General features: G+C 48.5%; 1 protein-coding gene across 1 annotated transcript in view; it reads right to left on the minus strand.

Annotated features, from left to right (window-relative positions):
* Nucleotides 1-15,161, minus strand: part of INCENP (inner centromere protein) — a 43,538-nt gene extending 28,377 nt beyond the window's left edge. The window contains exon 1 of the mRNA XM_053659165.1: nucleotides 14,922-15,161. The gene's annotated coding sequence lies outside the window, so the exon portion shown is untranslated. The remainder of the gene's footprint in view (nucleotides 1-14,921) is intronic.
* Nucleotides 15,162-23,760: the final 8,599 nt, after the last annotated feature.

Below are 23,760 nucleotides of genomic sequence, written 5' to 3' on the forward strand. Positions count from 1 at the left end.
CACTCTTTCTTCTTGTTGCCCTATGATAATGATGGCTGAGAAATTCTGATACCAACTAAAACCATGCAGAAAGACGGCTGTTAAAAGTGCCTGTCCATCAACTCGCAGTGAAGAATAAAATCACTGAACTAAAATCCTTCTGTGAATAGGTCTGTGTGGTCTCCTTCATAAGCAGGGCATCGAGTGAATTCATAATAGAACCTCTTTTATTGAGGATTTAGCATGAGGAATCACTGTATGGAGTAGCCAGAATTAGCCTGGATATAATTAAGTGGGTTCCCTATGCACCACAGAAGGTTTTCCTGTGAATGGAATCAGCATGGAGGGGTGGATGGATGGATGGATGGATGGATGGATGGATGGCAGGCATCAAGCCATGATAGACTGATGCATCCAGCTTTTAACAGGAAGACTCTTGCCAGTGGGATCAGAAATACAAGAGGTATGCCGTAGTCCCTGTATCCATCACCACCTAAGAGAGGACCTTTCCTTTGGAACAGGGAATACTTGAAGTTTGCTGTCCGAGACTTCTTCTTTCCTCTACAGCCCTTGGATAAGAGGCATTTGCTGCTCTGACTTTCTTTTGCGTTGCTTGGTGACTGCACACCTTCACTCTAATGCCTTATAAGTGATCTCGGGGTTACTCACAGGTGACAATCCCATTTTTCTCTTTTCAAGGTTTGCAAGGAGCACCTCTCTGCAGCTCCAAGGATTGGAGGTGGTAGAGCACGTTAATCGTCCACAGCATTCTAAGTCTCTGTTCTATTGTAGAGTCTTGTCTGGCTTCTTTGCACCCTTGTGGTACAGCAGCAGTCTTTTCTGCCCCTGGCTGAAGGAGACATTGAATAAGGAACTCCTACACAGAACAAGTACTTGGACTGCGTTCCTTCCACCTCATAACTCTGAGGTTCTAAGCTCACGTGGTCCTTTTCACATTCTGAAAGTTCACAGTTGTTGGCAGCCTTGAAGAAATGGCAACTTCATTTGGTTCTGCAAAATCAAAGTGTGATTGACAGCTGGAAGGTGTTCTCGACAGATAAAGCGCCACAGAGCCTCTGTTAGTTTGCTAGGGCTGCTGTAGCAAAGTGCCACAAACAGAGTGGCCTAAATGACAGAAGTGTTGTCTCACGGTTCTGGAGAAGAGGAGTCGGAGAGCCAGGTGTCGGCCAGACTGGTCCCTTTGGAGCAGCTGTGAGGGAGAACCTGTTCCAGGCCTCCATCCTGGCTTCTGGGGGTTTGCTGGCAACTCGGGCACATCCCATGGTGCCGTGGCATTCTCCCTGTGTGCTTACCTCATCAGGCCACATGGCTGTGTCTGAGGTGTCCTCCCGCAGCCAAAGTTCCCGACACAGGGTGGTGGCGTCTTTTTTGCCTGCCGCAGGTGAAGCGGTTCCAGCCCTCGGGGAATCTGCAGAAATGGGCGGAGTCCGGCCACCTAGGGTGCTGCAGTGCGATGCATCCGGATGGGCTCGGACTGGGGACAGATGGCCTTGGACCCCAGTGAATGATTTTGAGCTTCAAGACCCCCATCTTCAATGTAAAAGAAGTGAAAAGGTTGGCTTTTTACGGCCCCTCCCGTTCTAACCGTGAGTTCTTGCAGCAGCTGGGAAATCCTGTGTCAGTCTCTGAATTTGGGGGTGAGCCCTATGCTATGTCCACTAGGGGGCAGTAACTGTCTGCGTTTGGATCCACGGCCCTAAGAAAAGCCTCACCTTAACTAGATGTCAGGTTTTTTTTTAAAAAATGGTGTAGGGGTGAGATAAAGAATCTCTTCTTAGGTTTCCCCTAAACACCAAGCAAGCTATTCTGGACTAATAACTTGTAAGTTAAGTCCATTTTGGCAATAAGCAAAAGATGAGTGTTTTGCTGCTTTGTGCATCAGTCTAAATTTCCCCAGACTTGACCCTTTTTCCCCATGAAAAACCATCACTTTTTCCTACTATATTGAACTTGGAGATCATTGACTTAAATCACAGAATTTCAGACCCAGAAGGGCTTTTTGCAGTTGAGGAAACAGGCCGGAGCGGTAAGTGGCTAACTCAAGTGAAAGGCCACACCAGGACAAGAAATAACCAAAGTCAGTTTCTCGGCTCAGTGATGAGCACAGTCTCAGAAGTTCCCGTCGGTCTGCTGTTCTGCTCTCAATTCTGTCTGGCCAGTGACCTCTGCTCCCTTGCAGTGGTTCTAACTGAACATGACGCTTAGGAGGCCGGCTTTCTTTTTTTTATGTAGACTCCATGGTTTAGAGCATTTTTTGGTACAAAGCAAAATTAAATGGAAGGTACAGAGATTTCCCATGTACCTCCCCCCCTCCACATGCATAGCCTTCGCTGTTATCAACATCGATCACCAGAGTGGTACATTTGTTACAACTGATGGGCTCGTGCTGATACCTCATTATCACCCAGAGTCCACAGCTTACGGTAGGGTTCACTCGTGGCATTGTACTCTCTATAATTTAGATAAATGTACAATGATATGTATCTACCACAACAGCATCACACAGAGAACTAGTTTCACTGCCCTGAGAATCCTCTGTGCTCTATCTATTCATCCCTCCTGCCCCCCAACATCTGGCAACTACTGATCTTTTTACTGTCTCCAAAGTTTTACCTATTTCAGAATGTCATATAGTTGGATCCAGACAGTATATAGACTCTTCAGATTGGCTTCTTTCACCTCGTAAATGCACTTAAGTTCCCTTCACGTCTTTTCACAGCTTGACAGCTCCTTTCTTCTTAGTGTTGAATAATGTTCCCCAGTCTGGATGGAGCACAGTTTATGTATCCATTCACCTACTGAAGGGTAGCGTGGCTGCTCCCAGGGGGTTGACTTTCTGAATGTGCAAAGACACATTATTCAAAACCTTCCTCCTCAGAGAGAAATGCAATTAAATCTCATTGTAAAGGAGGGAGAAACGTTTCTCTACCCTCAAGGTTCTTCTGGCCAGTCTAATAGTCAAATAGATAAGAGGCAGATTAGCCAGAGAAAAGGACCGAATTCAATTACATATGGGTACCAATCTGTATGGGAATGCCACAGGCAGGAGACAGACAGTGTCCAAACAGGAGAGATTCAAAGACAGAAAGGGAAAATGAGGGACGTATGAGCCCATGGGCTACAGAAGGGAGAGGCTGCCTTGGGGCTTCAGAGGGGAGGAAGGTCACTGAAGGACAACAAGAAGAGCAGATTTCAATAATTAGACGTTTGTCCTGCCCTATAGACTGGTCATAAAAGTTATGTCTGGCGATAGCTCTTAGTATGGGCCAGGCTCCCTAATTTAAATTCTTTATGGGAGAGACAGTTTTCTCATGAGACTACAGAGTCTTAGTTGTCTCCAGTTCAAGTTATTTCACCGGCCAAAGTGGTACATCTTGGGATGAGTCATTCTGAACCCCTACATCATTAAATCAATTATCTCAAATTAAATCTCTGGCTAAATCCACTATAATGGTGGTTCTCTGGACTTTGGGATTTCACAAAACAAGAAAATTAACAAAAATGTTTGGGTATCTGTATTAGGTTAATGTTACTGGGTTTTTTTTTATTTTTTGTACACCTTTACTTTAAACCTATCACTTTTTATGATGCTACTATTTTAAAAGAAGAGACATTTCAATTCAAAAGTAAAGAGTTCACAATCTCAGAATATGTCACAGTGAGATAATTTCAAAAAATTCCTTTTTGAAAAACTCTTGCATTGTTCTTATGGCTCTCGTTTTGTACAAATCAGTAAAATCCTTGTCGCCCACTGAATCCAGCCTACGGATCATCCCGGGAACCACTGCTGTAAGGAACTAGCCAAAGCAACACAAGTTCCTTCACAGAAGACCCCTTCTGCCCATGAATGGCTCCCTTCAAGAGATGGAGGAGGCTGAAGATTTCCAAGCTGGGTAAGAAAACAGCGAGGGAAGGGAAGTAACATCTTTTCAAGCCGAACCTCTAAGGCACTTCCTAGGAGAACATTTGTAACTCCTGTCCCTGTACGATCAAGCACTCTTCAGGCCCAAAATGCAGTGGAAGTAGAAAGGGATGGGGAAGGTGTAGAGAATGTTACCCTCTGTGGACACAAACCCGCTGAACCTGGGAGGTGGAAGCTAAGTCAGAGGCGGATGGTTGGGGACTGCAGCTGTGTGGGCCCAGGAGCAAATGCTGAAGGAAGAGGGTAAGGATCCCAAAAGAGAAACCGAGAAACCAGAGTCCCTGCTTTCGTTTACTCAGTGGCTTTTTGGCAAAGAGCCTACTCCCATCTAGTTTTAACAGGACACCATATGGTTCTTGGCGTTATCCATTCGGATATGCTGCGACTTCTTTTAAAACAGTATTCCGGTTTTAAAGAACCACAAGTTTGTCACCGCAATTCGCGCACTTCACTTTAGCTGTGTCTTACATCATGTTGTCTGAGAAAAGACACTTAAAAAAAAAAAGGCAAACACCCCACCTTAGCCCTTGGTGGGATTTACTGGGTCGATACAACATAGGGTATGAGTCCTATGATATTTTTGGTCATGAGGCTGTACCTGTGTTCTGTTTGATTGATGCTGTTGCATTTTGCTGTCTCTTATAATACTCTCTCTTCTGTTAGTCAGGTAAAAATCAATCTAGCACTCTTCCTGGATAGCAGGGGCATTCAGGGCAACCCAGAGCCCTGGCACTGTGTGCTCCTAACCTACAGAGAAGCAGGAAACCATGGCTGCTGGAAATGTAGAGAGGTTCTTGCCACAGCCTCTCTCCTGAACTTGAAATTATGCCCCAAACGGGGAAGATGTTGAAAGAAGAAGAAGAGTCATTTAGGATTATACAATCTAATCCTAAACAACTTTTTAGCTCTTTTTGCTATTAAACCTCCGATAGCTTAATATAGTTTTCCCCAAAGATAAGTTCACGAGGGTAGGCTGTAAGGCAATTAGGAATGTTCTAGAATCCTTCGGGAGTCCATCATGGACAGTTCTACTGTCCCTGCAACTTAGACTCTCATCCCCTTAAGTAAGGGATGAGACGTTTGACCACTAGTCTTTTACATAATTCAAGCACTTTTTAATATAAAATAGAAACTAAAAGGAAATACTAAAATAATACTTCCTCATTACAGAAACTTGGGGGCAAACAGAGGTAGAAGTTGATTGGCAGGCCCTCGGCACCTGACTAAACCACCACCTTGTTTCTTCATGTTGCTGACCCTTCCTGTGCCATTGTCTAGAAGCAGGTGCCCGCATGGTGTCCGAACAGCCTTGTGTTCTCTGGTCACCCTTGTGTGTGTACATGTCACCACGCCATGAGTCTCACTTCCACTGGCTACGAACTTCCTTCTTGCGGGGGGCCCACTGCAGTTCAGTACACCCTAGGGTGCGAGGACAAGAAGGCTTTTGTTGTAGCTGCTGTTACCCACTGGGAATCTATGAGAGTGTGAATTTGCCGTTACGGTGCCGATGGAGCCATCGTCATGCTGCAAGGTCCTTATTAGTTGAACAGATACGAAGAGTAGCTTGTGTCTAGTATACATTTCTTTGATCCCCAGCAAAGTTGAACACTCTTTTGTATTCTTTCGATTGGACCTTGTATTTTGGTGATGTCCTGGTTAGGTCTTTTAGGCAGAACCAACTGCAGTGACACTTCCCGTCCATGGCCATTTAGAGACCGGCAGTTCAAGGGGAGCGTTCCGCAGAGAGAGCGAGGGAGGGGGCTGCAGTACTTACCTGTAATTATCAAACGCACCATTTGAAATGCAGTTATAAAGGGACACGATGTTGTTTTAAAGTGGAAGACTAGAACTCTTGCCCCTCCCCATTTGTTCCCAGCGCAGTTTTAACTTGGTTCAGCACTTCGGTTTGACATTCAACTCGTCTACCCGTGAACTGAACTGGTTAGTTTTTTGTCTGCTTCCTCCTGTGGCCAGTGAGGATGAGAAAGCTGCTCCATGTGAGGTTATTCATTGAGGGCCCCTTGAAATAAAGATTCACACATTCCAAGATTCTGAAGTATAATCTTAGAACCTTTTCTACTCCTGTTAAAATGCCCCACCTCCAGCTGAGGGGCTAACCCAAATGAATCACTTCTTTAAAATTACCACTTAAAAGTCTCTAATGATAATTGACAACTGAGTTGTATAAGCCTTGCCTCACTGACATTAATCTCAGTATCTCCAATAAGCAGAAACCCTGCCTTATACTTCTGAAACTCTTAGAACATCTTACCTGCTTTTTAGCGCATAGGTAAGAACACATACATCTTTATAAACCTGACAAATTCCCGGTGGTCAATTGACATTTGAGGACTAACTCATTGGTCAATATTCAGGCTCCTTTCATTTGGTGTTTCTGTATATTTTGAAAGCCTGGGCTTATGAGAGCGGTGGATCCTGGAATTTTAGGAGAAGTCAAGTGAATGGTGAATCTCTCTCTTTAAGCTAAGGGTGAGCTTAGAGTCCATATAGGAGCCAGTTGGGGTGTACAGACCCATAAACATTGCCAGTGTCCTTGTCCAGTGATACGAGGGAGTGAAGCACATTCGACAGAAGTAATGCATGTAAATGGAGAGGCAGGAGGTCAGAGATGGTGGGGAGGAACCCCACTACTTGAGTTGTAGGCACGTCCCCCAGTCATCCAAAGCTCTGAGCAGGGGTTTCATTATCACTTAATTGGCGTAATGATACCCTGTGTTTTCAAAGATGTGAAGCAGGAACTCTCTTACTGGAAGGACCTTAGTTACCATCACTTTACAGAACACGACCAATAGTCAGTGTAGCTGATGATGCACTACTCTTGGTTTAACCTTAGCAGAGACTTCCTCAATCCTGGCTGCATGTTAGAGCCACCTGGAGGACTTGGTCTTTTTAATCCAGATGTCTCAGCTCCACCCCCAAAGATTAAGAGTTCAATTTTGGGAAAAGGACCAGAATTTTTTTTTTTCCCCAAAACTCCCAAGGCTCTTTTGTCCTTGTCTCTACTTTCTGGGAGTTGCCCTCAATTTTTATTCCAACCCTCTTTTTGAGTTTCTAGTTCTACCACCATATTTTAATACGACATGTTTAGCATTACGCAACATGAGTTCCTCCTAGGTGGCCTTTGCTGCTGTTGTTGTTTCAAGTCATTAGAGACCTTCTCTAAAGCCAGCTGTTAAAGGCCAAGGTCTCTTTGCAAACCAGGCCACCTCCGCCCCTCAGCTCCCAGTCTTCCCTCCTGGTCTGCTGGGCTCTGCAGTCCCTTCCCACCTCCCCCAGGGTTTCAGTTGGAGATATCAGAACACTCTGGCCTGCAGTCCTTCAGTCGACCTTTCTGTAACTGATTTCTCCCTGTGGACCAGTGGGAGCAAAGCTTCAGGTTAATGTCAAAAGGACTGTAATCCCTGCTCCACTCAGAACCCTCCTGTTCCTGTGCCCAGAGGAGTCAGGAAGTATAGGGTATCAGGGCCTGCGTCCTAATCAAGGTCAAAGGGAAGTTCTTCATTAGCACTGTGCTCAGGACTTTTCCTAGGCTTTGCTAGGCAAAATCAAAAGAAAAAAGGCAACATGCTGTCACGTTCCCCATGCCAGGAAGCCCGTGGGAAAGAATCGGAGGTATCGGGGTCCCCTGTCAGAGGTGGGCTTTCTGTGCAGCAGTGCAAACTGCCAAGACAGCCCCAGTGCTTTCTACTTTCCACGGAATCTGAGGGCCAGTCCCACAGCGTGACACACAAAACACAAACCCAGAAACCTTCCAGAAGTGGGCAGTGGTGACGGTCGCACGATATTATGAGTGTACTGAATGCAACCAAATTGTACACCTAACAATGGTTTCAATGGTAAGTTTATGTGAATTTCATCACAATTTTTTTAAAGGAAGAAACTCAGCTGCTTGCTTCTAAAACCTAAGATCCATTCTTGAGTCTCTCCTTTACTTAACCTCACTCGATCAATCTGTCAGGAAGTCTCGTCATCTCTTCCTGCAGAAGACTTCTGAAATCATCTCCACAGCCACACCCTGTTCCAAGCCACCATTGTCCCCTTTGATGACCTCAGCAGTAACCTCCTCACTCCTGACTCCTCTCTTTGACGGGCCCTTCCCCTTCTGCATTTCTCTCTCAGAAGACAGATGATAAGTTAGCTCATGTCAAAAGCATTGTTTGAAATTTAATGGCTTCTTCTGGCTCTTGGGATACAAGCCACGCTTCCTATCTGGACCCTAGGCCCACTTCAATCCACTTCTTCAGCCTCATCTCCTACTACTTTCTTACTTGCTGTCCATGATCCAGCCAGTCGAACCATCTTGCTGCTCCTTGAACATGCTAAGCTTGTTCCCACCTACTTTGCTCTTGCTGTTTCCTCTGCGAGGCCCCTGCGTGCTGGCTCCTTCCTGCCATTCAGACCATGGCCTCATTTCACCTCTGCAGAAAGGTGTCACTCCATCGCATGCCCCTGTTGCATTTTCCTTATAGCCTTTATCATTCTTGTTTATTTGCCTAATAGAGTATTGTCTATCTCCTCCCCCTGAAATCAGGAAAGTCAGTGTTCATGCTGCCTGTCACTACCAGAACCAATAAGTAGAGACAAGGATTGAATGAATCTTAATGGCTACTTTATTCAGATACCAGCAATCTGAGAAGACAGTGGGTTATGTAGCCTAAAAGTCATCTTAATGTCTCATCTCAAGCCAACCTTTTCATAAGAAGAAGGAAACAGTAGGTAAGGAGTTTGGGGAAAAGGTTAATCAGATAAGAGTTGCAGTCCAACAGTGATTTTTCCTATTATTTATCTACTGACCAGCAATTTTTAAACAGATGTTATTTATTTTTAGAGAAAGAGGAAGGGAGGGAGAAGGAGAGAAAGAGAACATCAATGTGCAAGGGAAACATCCATTGGTTGCCTCTTGCACACCCGCAACCAGGGACCTGGTCTGCAACCCAGGCATGTGCCCAGACCAGGAAGTGAACCAGTGACCTTTCAGTTCATGGGATGATGCTTAGCACACTGAGCCACACCAGTCAGGGCTCAACAATTCTTTATCTTCATCACTGGATGTTCCCTCCCTGAAACACAATGCCTCAGACCCTCTGGGACACAAAGGTTGAGTTGCTTGTTGACCTCTTGAGTCACACAAGTCATGTATTCCTTCCTGTTCCTGGAAAAAGAACTTTCCACATGCATCAATCGCTTAAGCCCATCCGCTCTAACTAGAGGTAAAATCTTTAGCTCTTTAGTCACCCTATCACGCCTAGAACGGAAACTCCACAAAGAGCAGAGATTGCACTGCTGTATTCCCAGCACCTGGAACGATGCCTGACACACGGTAGGTGGAGAACAAGAATGCCTGAGTGAATGAATGAAAAATTAAAGTGCATTTCTGAAACCTCAGGAACCTCACTGGCAGTGAGTTGAAAGCTGCCCTCCTCAAAAGACGTGTCGGTGCCAGAACCTGGGATTGTGACCTTATTTGGAAAAACAGCCTTTACAATATAATTAAGTTAAGGATTTTGAGATGATATCATCCCAAATAAGAACACAGAACTGGAGAACACACAGGCACACATGAAGACAGAGGCAGAAACTGGAGTGTGCTGCCGCAAACCAAGGAACGCCTGCAGCCACCAGAATCTGGGAGAAGCAAAGAAGGATCCTCCCATGTGGAGCCTTAGCAGCTGGGCTCTGCCAACACCTCGATTTCAGATTTATGGCCTCCAGAACTGTGAGACAACATGTTCCTGTTGTTGGAAGGGACCCAGTTTGTGGTATTTGCTACGACAGCCCCAGGACAAAAAAATGGCAGCCCTGGGACAATAACACACGCCCCTGATTCTTTTGAACTTTGTTGGCATGCATTAATCGTGTGCTTACTTGGATGCTGAATTAGGCACATAAACCAGGATGTGCTTACCTCCCACGTGTTCGTCATATTTCACCACCTGAGAGCCAGGGGAAGGAATGTATTGTTCTACTTCTTGGTGTCGCCCACAGCAGCTTGTAGAGTGTTAAGGGCAGGCACTCAGCAAGTAGGCATTTGAGGAGGTTCAGAATAAGTCATCCCAAGATGTATTCTGTGTGTGGTATGCAGATTACTTTGACCTAAAGGTATTTTAGCTTTAGGCTCAAGAGAAACTTCTACCCCTCCCTTTAACTACCTCAAACAACTTGAATTAAGGACCTTGCCCATAGTGAGAGATTACCAGATAATTTCTTTTGACCTATTTACAGGGCAAGACGAACTCACCTCTGTTCTTTTCACCATCCTGCAATGACCCTTTGAAGCCCCCAAGATGCATTATCTCATCCCTGGCTGAGGATGTCTTACATGTCTCAATTCCCCTTTCTATCTCTGCACCTCTTGGGCAGGTAGAGTCTCTAACTCTCATGTAAGCAGGGTTCCCAAACATATGTTCATGTTCAATTTGTTTATTTTCTTGTGCCAACCTCTCTCCTGACTATTTGATTATTAGACCAGCCAGCAGAACCTTGAAAACAGAGGGAAGTTTTCTCCTCCCACACACACTGACTGAACAGTGGAGAACAATGGTAGGCTCACTGCTCAGACAGAGGTCACAAAGCAGTGACAGGGGTATTTGAGGGATCCAGGGGACTTTGCCACCTGTAAAAGCCCTGAGGTGATACAGCCTGGGACATAATTTTCGTCCTGTCCACACCCATCTGCAGTCCATCGAACCCAGTCTCGAGCTCCTATCACCTCAGTCCCCCCTGAGCTTGACAACTGTGGAAAAGGTCTGCAAGCCTTGTGCTCTGACTGGTCCTTGTAGCATTGTCAAAATGACCGAGTGCTCGGAGGGGAACTGCCAAGATGGCGGAACTAACCGGCTTTGCTCTCACTTCCTCCTGTGCTCCATCTGTTGGTGCACACCCAAGTCTGGTGGTGTGCACCAGGGCCTTCCCACACAAAGGAGGGAGGGAGGGTGGAAGAGAAAAGTCAAGGGGGAAAAACAGCCCACAAGAAAGCAGGAGAAACAGCAGGCTCAAGGGAAAAGCAATGACCTCACTGCTTCTGGGCAAAGAAGATTGTACTCTGTCCTTTTTGGGCACCAAAGGAAGAGAGAACCCCTTAGTACTTAGGTGAGAGCCAGCGGCTGTGTTATTGGATAACAGGCACTTATTTGCCTTTCTCTAAGGCCACACCTCTGCTTTTCTTTCCTTTTTTGACTGTGGGTTTTTCCACTTTATCTTTCCTGCCCAGGCTTCACTGAGGAGCTTTGTGCTCCTTTGCAGCAAGGCTCTTCTCACCTGTTGAAGAGAAGAGACTCTGTAAATGCTCCACAGTGTACACGGGATGACAGAAGGCAACGGGATACCGCCTCTGCTCCCACCTGTGCCTGTTTGTGGGCAGAGGGCAGGGACCATTGACCTTCCTGCACTGGGCCAGTGGAGGGCCTGTGTGGCCCGGACAGAGACAGTAGGAGGTCTCTCTATTGCCATTTTTCTTTGCTGCCTTTTAACGATTTTTCCCCCACTTTCTTTCCAAATGCAGAGGGCACAAATTTATAAGAAGGAGCAAAAATTTATGTGAAGCAAAGAGTAAGGATAAAGAAAGGCAAAGAGCCACGGGAGATAGAAAAGGGGCACATCTATGGTAAGAACACCAGGCTTACAGAAGAATCAGGTAACAAAGTCGACACAAGCAAGAGAGAGAGAAGTTCTCTCCAAGTCATGTAAGGAAGATCAGTCAGTAAGCAAATTAGGGGGGTGAGCACCTTCTGTACAGTTAAGACTAAGGGTGGATTTCCTCAACTGCAGGCACTAAAGATTGAAAGTGGCCACCAAGATCCATGGACTTGAACTTGAAAGGAGAGTCATAACTCGTAAATTATAATCTGAGAAGTGAGAGAGGGGGAACACGTGTGATTGGGTCGCGTGCCCGCACACACACACAGGCCTGCCTGTGCACACGCTTTGTGTTAGAATGAATCTACCTGGGCCTTGGTTTGTCTCATGGGAGGCTTCTGAGTGGATCATGATGGGGTCAAAGACAGGACGGGCAAGCAACACTGGAAGGGGTGGCCTTAGTGTGGTGGAACTGGACTGGCCTTGGGTAAATTCTTAAAATCATTTTTTACATTTCATTCACTCATCTTTAGGGGGAAAGGGAAGGAGAGAGGGAGAGAAATATCAATGTATGGTTGCCTCTTTTGCATCTCCTGCTGGGAACTGGCCTGCAATCCAGGCCTGTGCCCTGACTGGGAATCGAACCACAGTCATTTGGTTCGCAGGCCCACCACTCAATCCACTGAGCTACACTAGCCAGGGCTTCTTAAAATCATTTTTTGTCAAATAAAACAAAAGTACACACCCCAAAATAAAATGAATTTAAAAATAAAATACAGCACAGTTAGAGAAAATCATGCAAAACAAATGTATGGCTTTCATAAGTTCCTGTAAGGTGAACACCTTTGTAGCCACTACCCAGATCTAAGAGTAGAGCTCTTCCCCGAAGTCCCTTCTGGGTCCACCCCTCCCACCCCATTCAAGCCGCTCCCTCCCCCAAACAGTAGTGACCCCTGACTTCCACAGGAATTACACACTTGAGCTTTTTCTAGTTGTACCCCCCCGGGCGTGCACACCAGACACTCTGGTTTATTTAGTCTTGTTTGTGTTTAACTGGGTGCATCTTTTAGGCCTCCCTCCTGTCTGGATCTCCCCTGGAGCTTTCCCTTCCCTCCAGTTTCTCTGTGGTAGACCTGCAGAGTTTCCCGCAGGTGGGATTTGCTGGTCACACTCCCCGAGGGCTGGGAAAGGCCCCTGCAACCATTTGAGAGGATGGTGGGAATGCATAATGGAAAAGACTCCTGTGCAGGAATCAGAGTGTTTTCCCAGCTCCAACTGTAACTGGGAAAGGATATGGCTCAGCTGGGGGACGTCCCGTGCAGTGGTCACAGGGCCAGGGGCCAAGGAGTCCATCAGAGCGGTGACCCATTCCTGTTTCCTCATCTACACAAAGGACACAGCCATTTACACAGGACACACTCCTGTCACAGGGTCATGGTAGGGGTTCCATGAGGAAAGCCCTTTTTGCTGCTCCTGTTGCAGAATAAGCATTTTCTGCTGCTATTATGACCGTTTACTCTCCCTGCTATTATTAGAATCACTTTGGGCATATCAGTTCACCTCTGCACACGTCAGGTTGGTCTTTCCAAAGAATCAGCCCTTTCCTGTGGCTGATCAGCCCTCACCCTGTGTTTTTTCCATGGTTAAAAACACATGCCTTTAAAAATACGTCTTAATAAGTTGACATATGTGTCTGCTTTTCTTCCTACAAAGCTTCTCCTCTTCTCCCTTGGCTTCGGCCCTTGACCGCGTTTCAGACAAGTGAGTCAGCTGAGGCGGGGCCGGTAAATTGCTGGAACCGGACCTGTGTTAGTCTTCCTCAGGGGAGGGGGTCGGGGCAGGGGCTCACTTTGGATCTCGCCAAGCACTGGCTGAAGTAACTTTAAAATGTGCCCTCCCTTCCCCATGGGTCTGTTTTGAGATCCAAAGGAGATGATAACATCTTCAAATCTCTTGGAAAGTGGAAGCACTGGCCAAGGGCTGGCTGGGGCTGTTTTTGTGCATTTCTTCCTCACGGGACCTGTCCTCCTGCCTGACTGGTGGCTGTGCGAGGCCTAGAACCCGGGCACGATCCCCCAGTGCCGGGGTAAAAAGCACGCCTGGCAGACTGCCCATCCATGTCTCATGTCTGGTAACTCCTTCAATTAAAAGCAATTGAAACTATTGTCTGGCGAGAGGAAACCCTGCCGCCACCTCCACTCAGCAGTGAGGGAAGAACCTCTGTCAGGCAAGGGGGGGGGGGATGGAGCAGGTGGAGACTCAGAGCTCAGCAGGGCACCGCCAGGAGGCGGAGGGATGGCAAAGGAGCCATCCGGGCAGAGGGACCCACTCGAGCAACTTGATCTCTCTTTTGTGAAATTGCACTTTCTGCTTTAGAAACATTCAGACTCGCACACAAGTAGAGAGGATAGGATGATGCCACCCGGAGTCATCCATTACCGACCTTGTACCCTGGAGGCTGTGGAAGATGAGACTGAGAGGACTCGGTGATTGATTAGGTGGTAGGGGAGCTGGGACGATGAGAAGGGAAAGGAGGGCGAAAGAGGAGGACGGAATCCAGAATGACCCTGGGCCTCTGGGCTGGGTCGAGCAGAGAATGTAGGGAGTCGGGCCGGCCTGGAGGAGGACGATGAGCTGGGTGAGCAGAGGCTCACTGGAGCGTTGGCCTGTGCCGACACCTCACTGACATCTACCAAACCAAGAAGCAGAGCGCCAGGCGCTCTCTGAGCCCCTGCAGGAGTGGTCCAGCCCGAGGGAGCTGGTGCAGCAGCTGGTTTGTTCCCCTACTAGGCCTTACAGGCTCATTTTGCTCCCTGAGGGTTTCTGAAAATGAAAAATAACCACCTAGACTTTTTCCCAGAAAAAGAGAGTTTTAGCATATAAACAGAAGGAAGCAAGAGAGGGTTCTAGAAAGAAATCAGGTGATGCAACAAGGCTCAGTTCCACCTTGCAGGCAGCTGCCCAGGTTCTACCCTAGGGGGTCTCTTCTTTTTTAAAATAAATTTTTTAATTTAAATTTTATTTTAGAGAGAGGAGAAGGGAGGGAGAAAGAAAGGGAGGGAAACAATGATGTGAGGGAGAAACATTGTTTGGTTGCCTTCTGCCTTCTGCAGGAGCGCTGATGGGGGCAGAGCACAGAGCCAGCAACGCAGGCATGTGCCCTGACCAGGAATCAAACTGGCGACCTTTGCAGGACGACAGCCAACCCACTGAGCCACCCGGGGTCTCTTCTGGAAGCACGGAACCAGCTGTACCTTGCAGCTGCCCACATTCTTCCTCTGCTGGGAATACACCAGGAGTGTGCCCTGTAGGTCAGGCTGACCTGTAGACGGGGCTGGGGAGCAGGCTCCTCCTCAGCCCAAACAGGGAATGTTTGTCTCATTTTATGTCAGGGTAGCATTACCTGTTCTCCTTGAGTACGCAGAGTTCCTGCTTCTCCCCTGGTTGTAACCAGCGATGTTATCACCCTGGTCCGCTGATCCTGATAATTCTAAAGTGACTTCCTTATTGCAATTCTCAAAATTATGGGCAACACCAAGGGTGCTCTTGGAGTCTCTGGTTTTATAAGCCTTAGGAGGGTGAATAACTCTGTGATATAGAGCTGAATCACCGAAGCTGTGTTCATTACCTAAAAAGCCCTCAGTCACTCTGGCCAGGCGTACGCTGTTGCATACTTTTCTTCACCTTCTAGCCAAAAAGCAACACAAACACATAACTTGGTTAAACTTCTACCAGCCTTCTAACCCAGCTCAGCCTTTCTAGCCTCCCTTTTTCCTTCTCCAGAATCTCAACAGTCAACTAATTGGACCGTTTGACCTTTTTTTATTAGTTAATTATCTCTGGGTGTTGCAACTTATCTGGAGAACAGGGAGGAGAAGTGCCAAGAACTCACGTGGAGTAGGAGCAGTGCCTCCAGCCCTATCTCGGGGCACAGGTGGCTGTAACAACCGCTAATGTGGCAGGAGGAGAGATACGAGAGGCTTATTCTTTGTTAAGCAACAGTAAGGTGTGTTCTGGGCTTCCATTCTAGGGAGGGCCCAAGCCTGGGAGCCTCTCGCTTCGCTCCCTCGGGCACAGCCTGGGTGCCAGTTACTCCGAAAGCCTCTCCACCCCATCTGGTCCGGCTCAGCCACTTGATTAACGGCCTCTTTCTCAGTGTCCTGCCTGTGGGCTCGTTGGCGGGGCCCTGGGTTGCCTTGGCACCACAGTGAGGAAGGAATCTGCCCTGCTGCTCTCCCCCGTAGGTGCCTGGCCATGCACGCAGCTCCTCCTTCGTCCTCCAATGCCCACTCAATGGCTGTGATGGGACTACAGCAGAGATGGAACGCACAGATGAGGGCTGCCTGCAATTCACTGAGGAAACAGACTTAGGGTGTGTATCACCTTGATTATGAACTCGTATGAAGTGGGGCCACTGAGTTGCCTCTTGGGGGAGCCTGGGGGTGACACCAGCCAGGGAAGGACTGACAGTGGGCAGGCTGTTTGAACCGTGCTCACTGGGTTAGGGGAGGGGACCTCAGCAGGAATGGGGTACAGGATGTGCAAGGGGGTGAGCGTGGAAGTTCCAGGTGGCCGAAGCCGGCAGAGGCCAAGGCCTGGCTTGGGCAGCTTGGCCACAGCTCCCACCACTCTCATGCGACTCCTGCAGTGGCCTTCTCCACTTTCTGGTCTCCTCACCTCCTCTCTTGTTCCCTAAAAATCCACTCTCAGCAGCCAAAGCATCCTTTTAAAACAGAGCTCAGGCCTGTCAGCACCCCGCTTCACACCCTGCCCCCACTGGAATTCGATTCCAGTTAGAATGGAATCCAAACTCCCCACCATGACTCAAGGCCCAATGTGACTCCCTGCTCTGGGCTGCCCGGCCCCACCTCCCTGGCTCACCCCGATGAGCACCCAGCCTGACAACGGCACCCTTCACCACACCTTCTGGAATGAGAGGGCTCAGGTCCCACGGGGACCTCAGGAAGGTCACTGTCTCTGTGAAGCCAGAGCCCACAGACTCATTTGTCTGAGAAGATGAAATTTCCCTTTTCTACGTGCTGCCTTTAAGAGCTGGCATCGCCTAGGGAGGCTCAAGATGAGCAAACCCCACACCCAGCCAGGTTGCTTCTGCAGAAGCACTTGTGCGCATGCACCAGGGAGATCAGGAAGCGTCCCTCAGCCAACCACAGCGGACCTGCCAAGTCCCGCTCGCAATCCCTCTTTGTAAGGCTTTGGAGCTAGAAACTCGTTTTCCATTTTTTTAATGCCTTTTCCATTTTTAAAGTACTTAAAAATTCATTTGTAAATAAAGAAGACTGCAACAGAGACCATATATGGCCACAAAGCCTAAAATTTTAACTATCTGCTTGTTTATGGAAAAAGTCTGTCGGCCCCGGATATGTAGGAATGATTACACAAGGTTGTTTGTAATAACAAAAAGCTGGAAACGTGAACGATCCATTAATAGTTTGTTCATATAATGAGTGTTACACAGCAATGGAAGTGAACGAACTGTAGCTGCATATAATTTGGATGATTCTCAAGTACTATGCTGAGCAAATCAATCAGCACACACACACACAATGCAAGTAGGAAGATTGCAGTCACATCAAGATCAAAAACAAACACACATCTAATTTAGGGAGGCACGTGTGGATGGTAAGCTGCGGAGAGAAGTAGAAAATCAAGTGTTCTAACCACGAAAGCTGTGGTCACCTCCGGGGCCGAGGGCAGCGGTGGTGACCAGGCAGAGGCGTGTGGAGGTCTTGAGCAGTGTTTATTTTCTGACCTTGGTGAAGGTTATGTTGGTTTTCCCAGAATAACGCATTTTTACCTGCGCATCTATATTTCATACATGTCATCTCTGAGTAAGGCTGTTTGGGTTAGCTGTGGCTACAACAATGCTGCGTAACAAACCACCCCAACATTCAGTGACATAAAACCACAAGCCTGTGCTCTCACAGTTGAGGGGGTCAGCGGGGCCCATGGCTCTGCTCTACCGTGGTGGTTCTTACTTAGGGCTGCACGTTGGCTGGGGCACTTTGCTCCACGGGTGTTCATTTCCACCCGGAGTCAGGAGGCTGCAGCTACGTAGGGGCGGCTGCTCCCATGGCGACATCAGAGGTTCAACCTGGGCACACTATCACTTTCACCTCATCGGCCAAAGAAAGTCACACGGCCAAACCCACATCAAGGGTTGGGGGTGTATACACTGCCACAGTGAGGCAGAGGGGTGAAGACAGTGGAGGTGGAGCCAATAATGCAAGTCTATTTCTCCCAATAAAAGTATTGGTTAGGCCCTGGCTGGCGTGCCTTAGTTGGTTGGAGCGTCCTCCCATAACTGAAGGACTGTGGGTTCAATTCCTGGTCAGGGCATATACCTGGGTTGCAGGTTCAGGCCCCAGTTGGGACACATCGATCCCTGGTCCCAGCACCTGTGGGAGGCAGCTGACTGATGCTTCTCTCTCACACTGATGTTTCTCCCTTCCTCTCTCTCTAAAAGCAATGAAAAAATGTCCTGAGGTGAGGATTTTTTACAATATTAGTTAGGAAGAAAACTGAGGTGACTTTGGGGTGTTGGGGTTCAGAACAAATCACCCTAAAATGTGCCTTCGAGGTATGTGGATAGTTTTGAGCTAAAGGCAACTACAGCTGTGAACTCAAGAGAAACTTAATGCCCCTCCCTCAACCACCTACAAGAACTTGAATTAGGGGCCCTGCCCATAAGAGAAGATGGCCTCTTCTGACCTCTCTATTTACTAAACAACTGCTCTCATCATTCTGCAATGACCCTTTGAAACCCCGAGCCACCTTGCTTAACCCCAGCTCAGAATGTCTTATATACACATGTCCTCCTGTCTCTGAACCTCTTGTGCATGTGAAGGTCAGTCTCTCACGTATATGGGGTTCCCATACATATGTTTCTTTTCTCTTGCTAATCTGTCTCATGTCTAATTATTAGACTAGCTGAAAGAAGCTTGAGGGTAAAGGAATGTTTCTCCCTCCATCGCAGGGGTGTCCAGCTAGGAGAAATTCTAATCCAGAGCTCAAAAAGATCACAGACATAGACCAGAGCTTGGCTCTTCTGCATTTAGGTAGCAACTGATGCCCCACAGTGAGTTGTCTGGGGACAGTATCCCCAGCAGGAGCCAGAATATCACAAATGTGAGTTGGACTCAAAAAGATAATCAAGTACAGGGGATTTAGACAGGGACCAGCAGAGGGAAAGCAGGAGAGGGCAAGGAAGGAGAGACTTTGAAACCCAACAAGGCCAATGCTGCTGGCAGGGTCGAGTGTGAAAACTGTGCTGGGTTTTGCTTTGGGAGGATCACGTTAGAGAAAGGCATTTGGCAACTCTGTAGGGCCCACATCCCATCTGCAGTGGGCTGAGCCCATATGGTGCCTTTCCCATAATGAGAGATGGCCTCTTCTGACCTCTCTATTTAGTAAACACCTGCTCTTGTCATTCTGCAATGACCCTCTGAAGTCCCCAAGCTGCCTCACTTAATCCCTAGTGTAGGATGTCTTATATGCCCATATTATGGGTTGAGACAAAACAGGCCCCTTCTTTCTACCAGTGGCTAGAAAGAGAACCCCATGGCTGCCCAGCGGTGGTTCTCGACCGGTTTCCTCGCTCCGTTCTACACCAGGTGTGTGCCTCACAGTGACAGCAGCTGCAATGTTCACCATGGGGTGACTTTCAGCTGACGTCAACTTCCTCCTATCTCCTTTTAACACACATTGATTGATATATGAAAAAAGAAAAGGACAGAGAGGAGTTGGCTAGGAAAGGATGCTATACCCAGGGAGGATGTTGTGTTGCCTATAAATAGAAGAGTTTGGGTTTCTTCCATTCACAAAGGTGAACTCATGGTCAGTGCCCTTGAGGAACCTACTCATTGTCTGTAGAGGAAGGGCTGCAAAGACCTGCCAGGAAACCGAGGCAGGGCATCGGCAGAGCCGACTCAGCAGCCATCTGCAGTGATGGCACTGAGGAAGGAGTGGCTAATTCTGACCGGAAAATGCAGAGAAGGGCAGGTGTACCAGGGAACAGGCCTTGAGGGAGTGGGCTTAGCCGGAGAGCCAAGAGGAGAGGCATCGAGTGGGGGCCAGCAGGGCACGGAGTGTCTTACTTAATGTGTAGGGAGAAGGTGGCCATTGGGGCTGAAAGACAATGTGGGGCTCCGTAACGGGGGACACGTAATGCTGGGGGTGTCTGTGCTTCGTCTCTGCAGGCAGTGGGAGGCCACTGTGGGTGTTTGAGGATGAGGGCGGCATGACCAAACTCCATTTTAGAAGATATCTGGCAACGAGGTGCAAAATGAATTAGCTGTCAGGAACCCAAGGAGGAATTATCGGGGGCGGTTGCTATGGGAATGGAAGCTCTTTGCAAACTGTGAAACACAGTAAAACCTGCAGGTGGGAAGTTTGACTAGGGAGTCCTTTGAATGAGCATGTCCTTGTCCTCTCCGGCAAGGGGACAGTGTTCTATTTTCTCTGGAGGGGAATGGAGTGGGCTAATTTTACATCTCCCCACCTCCCCAGCCTCCTTGTGTGCAAAGGTAGAAAGCGATAATAAGACTAGTCTGGGCCCAGAGCTGGGCTGTGAGCTGGGGGCTGGAAGCTGTGTCTCAGGTCACGAAGAAGCAGAAATCTGCCTGTCTTCCTACTGTGACTCACTTCTGCCAGGAGTTGTCACTCTGACAAGGCTCACTTGGTCAAGGTTGGTGAACCTCTAAATGAGACTTGCACGCCAGCTCGAGGCACAGACCTAGGTTCTCCAGGAAAACGGCGCTCATGCCGAATGCTCTGTCTGGGAGACCCCATTCCAAACCCTCAAGATGAGCCAGTTTCACTGGCCTTTGGGGGTCCTTTTAAATTGCCCCTCTCAGCTTGACTTTTTGTTGTTGTTTTTACCAAGAAACAGTTGAAATATCAAACTATACATCTTGATTGGGAAGTTCAGATAATATGGTCTCCATAGCTATGGGGCAAGTCATTCAACACGGTAAGTCCTCAGTTTCCTATCTGTAAGAGGACTTGGACACATGGTGGCTGAGTCCTCTCCTGCTGTGACGGCCCCAGACCGGTGGCCCTGGACACCAGATGCAGGGTTGGAGTCCTGACTCCATGCTAACTGAGTAAGCAGGCAAGCTACTTTACCTCTCTGTGCCTCGGTTTCCTCCTCTGAAAAACAGCGGTGATCATTGAACCTAACCCACAGGCTGCTGGAAAGACTGAGTAAGTGCAGGTGAAGTGCTCCGAAGAACATCTGGCACACACAGAGTGCTCAGAAAGGCTCAGTTCTGTCACAGCCAAATGGTAGAAAGGACCAGGTGTCTGCCCTGGATGACTGAATAAACAAAATATAGTCTGTACATACAGCAGAACATAGTTCAGCCTTTAAAAAGCAGGGAATTCTGACGCGTGCTACAACATGGATGGGCTTCGAACCCAGTGTGCTCAGTGAGATAAGCCAGGCACGAAAGGACAGAGACTGTGTGATTCCGCTTACCTGAGGGTCCTAGAGAAGTCACATCCAGAGACAGAAAGTAGAACGGTGGCTGTCTGCTGGGGCTGGGGGAGGGGTTGGGGACTCACTGTGCAATGGGGACCGAGTTTCTACTTTATTTTATTTTTCAGAGTTTCCATTTTGGAAGATGGAAAAAGTTCTGGAGGTGGATGGTGGTGGGGGTAGCAGGGCAACGGGAAGGTATTTAATGCTTTAATGGTACAGTGAAATGTTGAAAATTGTAAATTTTATGTTATACATTTTTTACCACAACTTGAAAAAAGAAGTGCTTACTGTCACCTTTAGTCTCAGCTATCTAGAAGTTTTCTCTGGAGAGGAGAGCCCCAAACGATCCGACAATTACTGTCAGCCCCATGACTCTGGCAGGTAGAGCTCAAATATGGCTTCCTCTCGTGCCCTCTCAGTTATGGTAAGTTACGGTTTCCCCTTCAAATACGACCCTATGTGTGCCGCACCCCAGAGAAGTATGGAACAGCCTAGAAGGGAGAGCAGGAGGAAAAGAAGTAAGAGGTCCCAGATTCTGCAGGACCCCCGGCTGCAGCTCCTGGCCCTCAAGACGCACCCAGTGGGAGTGAAAGCAGTGGGTTCTTGTGGGGCCCCTCAGAGTAGCGCCAGGCAGATGGCAGGTCCCGGAGAAGCGATGCTAAGGCTCCGGTGAGTACGGAATTTGACGGCTTTGGGGTCCCATCTGGGCCTTCAGCACAGCCACTTCAACGGGGCACCCACGGGACGTGAGGACCAGCCAGCCTGGGCCTGGGGCAGACGATTGTCACTTGTAACCTGTCCCAGTGGAATATGCCCAGGACAAGGGCCTCCCCTGGCTTCTGCGGGAGGACTCCCTCTTCATGCCGTTTAATGAATCCTTACTGATTATGTCCTCTAAGCAGGACTCCAAAGGGGGTTGCTGCTCAACCCTGGGGAGCTTCACCGATGCTGATGTTGCACCAGCTCCCAGAGATTCTGGGTTCAGTGACCGGGACTGGGATCTTTAAAGATTTTATTTATTTATTTATTATTTATCTTTAGAGAAAGGGGAATGGAGGGAGAAAGAGGGAGAGAAGCACTGATATGCAAGAGATACATAAATCAGTTGCCTCTTGCACGCCCCCAAATGAGGACCCACCCCACAACCCAGGCATGGGAATCAAACCAGCAACCTTTCGGTTCGCAGGCTGGCACTCAGTCCACAGGGACACACCAGCCAGGGTGAGATGGGGATCTTTGAAAGCTCTCCGGGTAGCTGCAATGTGCAACTGAGGCTGACCCCCGCTGCACTAAGTTCGGACAGGAGGACTGTGGCCTCTGGAAGCGAAGGAGGAGCTGCTGCAGAGGCGCCTCCAGAAGAGCCAAGGCAGCGACTGGCTCCCTAAGGCTCAGTCTGGTGCCCGGGGGCTGTGTCTCGTGGGCAGGGCCACTGGCCTGAAGCTGATTCGGCCTTTGCACACCCACGGACACCAAGGCCCGCCTTGCGTGTTGAGGACGCGATTTTGTGAAATATACAGTGAAAGAAATGGTTGCTTTTCTGCCAGTCACGCTGTCTAGGCTCTTCCCTTTGACTTGCCTCGTAAGGCCAGAGAGGGGTGTGACCCAAACAAAGCCTGTCACGTCCTGTCCTGTGGGTGTCTGCTGACTGCAGAAGGCTCCTGCTGACTCAGGCTCGTCCGCAGTAGTAATGACACCTTCCCATGGGTTTCTTCCCTCAGAGAGGTCTGCTGTCTCTTCTGTTTTGAAATCCACCCTGGCAAGGCGCTGACTCACTTCCCCCAGGTCACCGGGAAGAGTGCTGCTGCTCCAGGGCCCACAAACCCTGCGGGCGCCTCCCCTTCTAGAGTTCATGGACTGGGTGGAAACTTCCAGACTCCACAGCAAGGGCCTGCAGTTCTAACTTCAACTCTCCCACTGTTGGGCGGTGGGGAGGGGTGGGGGTTGAATGGGCAGCTCGGTGGCACTTGGGGCTTGAGTTCTCTGTGGGAAAGGAGATGTGTCGTTCGCCCGAATTCAGACCTTTCAGGAGACGGCCGGAATGTTTCTGGTGCTTGTGCAGATGCAAATGCCCTGCCGGGTGACTCCGACACTAACCAGCTTTTGTGCCACCATTCAGGACACGTCCGTCACCAGAACCAGTTCTAGGCTCCTGCAAGGCAGGTCTGGACACTGCCTCCTTTTATTTTTTAAGACTTTGGTTACTTAGAGAAGTTTTAGGTTTACAGCAAAATTGAGAGGGACGTACAGAGATCTCCCAAACACCCCCTGCCCCCCGCCATGCACAGCTTTCCCCCATTACCAACGTCACCCATCAGAATGGTACAGCTTCACCTATGACGAACCTGCACCGACACATCATAATCCCTTCCGGCTCCTAATTTCCCTCTGGGTCCACTCCTGGTGGTGCACATTCTACAGGGTGGGGCCAAAGTAGATTTACAGTTGTAAGTATGAAAAATAATGTCATAATTAATAGATAATAATGGAGGAGTAAACTGTTCCACACTCTCACGACTGTAAACCTACTTTGGCCCCACCCCAAATGGGTTTGGTCAAACATGTCGTGGTGTGTGTCCACCATCGTGGTGTCACACAGAGTCGTCCCACTGTCCTAAAAACCCTCTGTGCTCATAGCACCTCCCTATTTACCACCAGTAACATAGGAGCGTACAGCTCCCCATCCCTAACCCACGTGGCATTATTCAATGTAAACATTTTGGCCAAATAGGTGAAAAGGAATACC

This window comes from Artibeus jamaicensis, unplaced genomic scaffold (genome assembly GCF_021234435.1).
Source record: "Artibeus jamaicensis isolate MK-2021 breed Jamaican fruit bat unplaced genomic scaffold, CSHL_Jam_final scaffold_614, whole genome shotgun sequence".
NCBI lineage: Eukaryota > Metazoa > Chordata > Mammalia > Chiroptera > Phyllostomidae > Artibeus > Artibeus jamaicensis.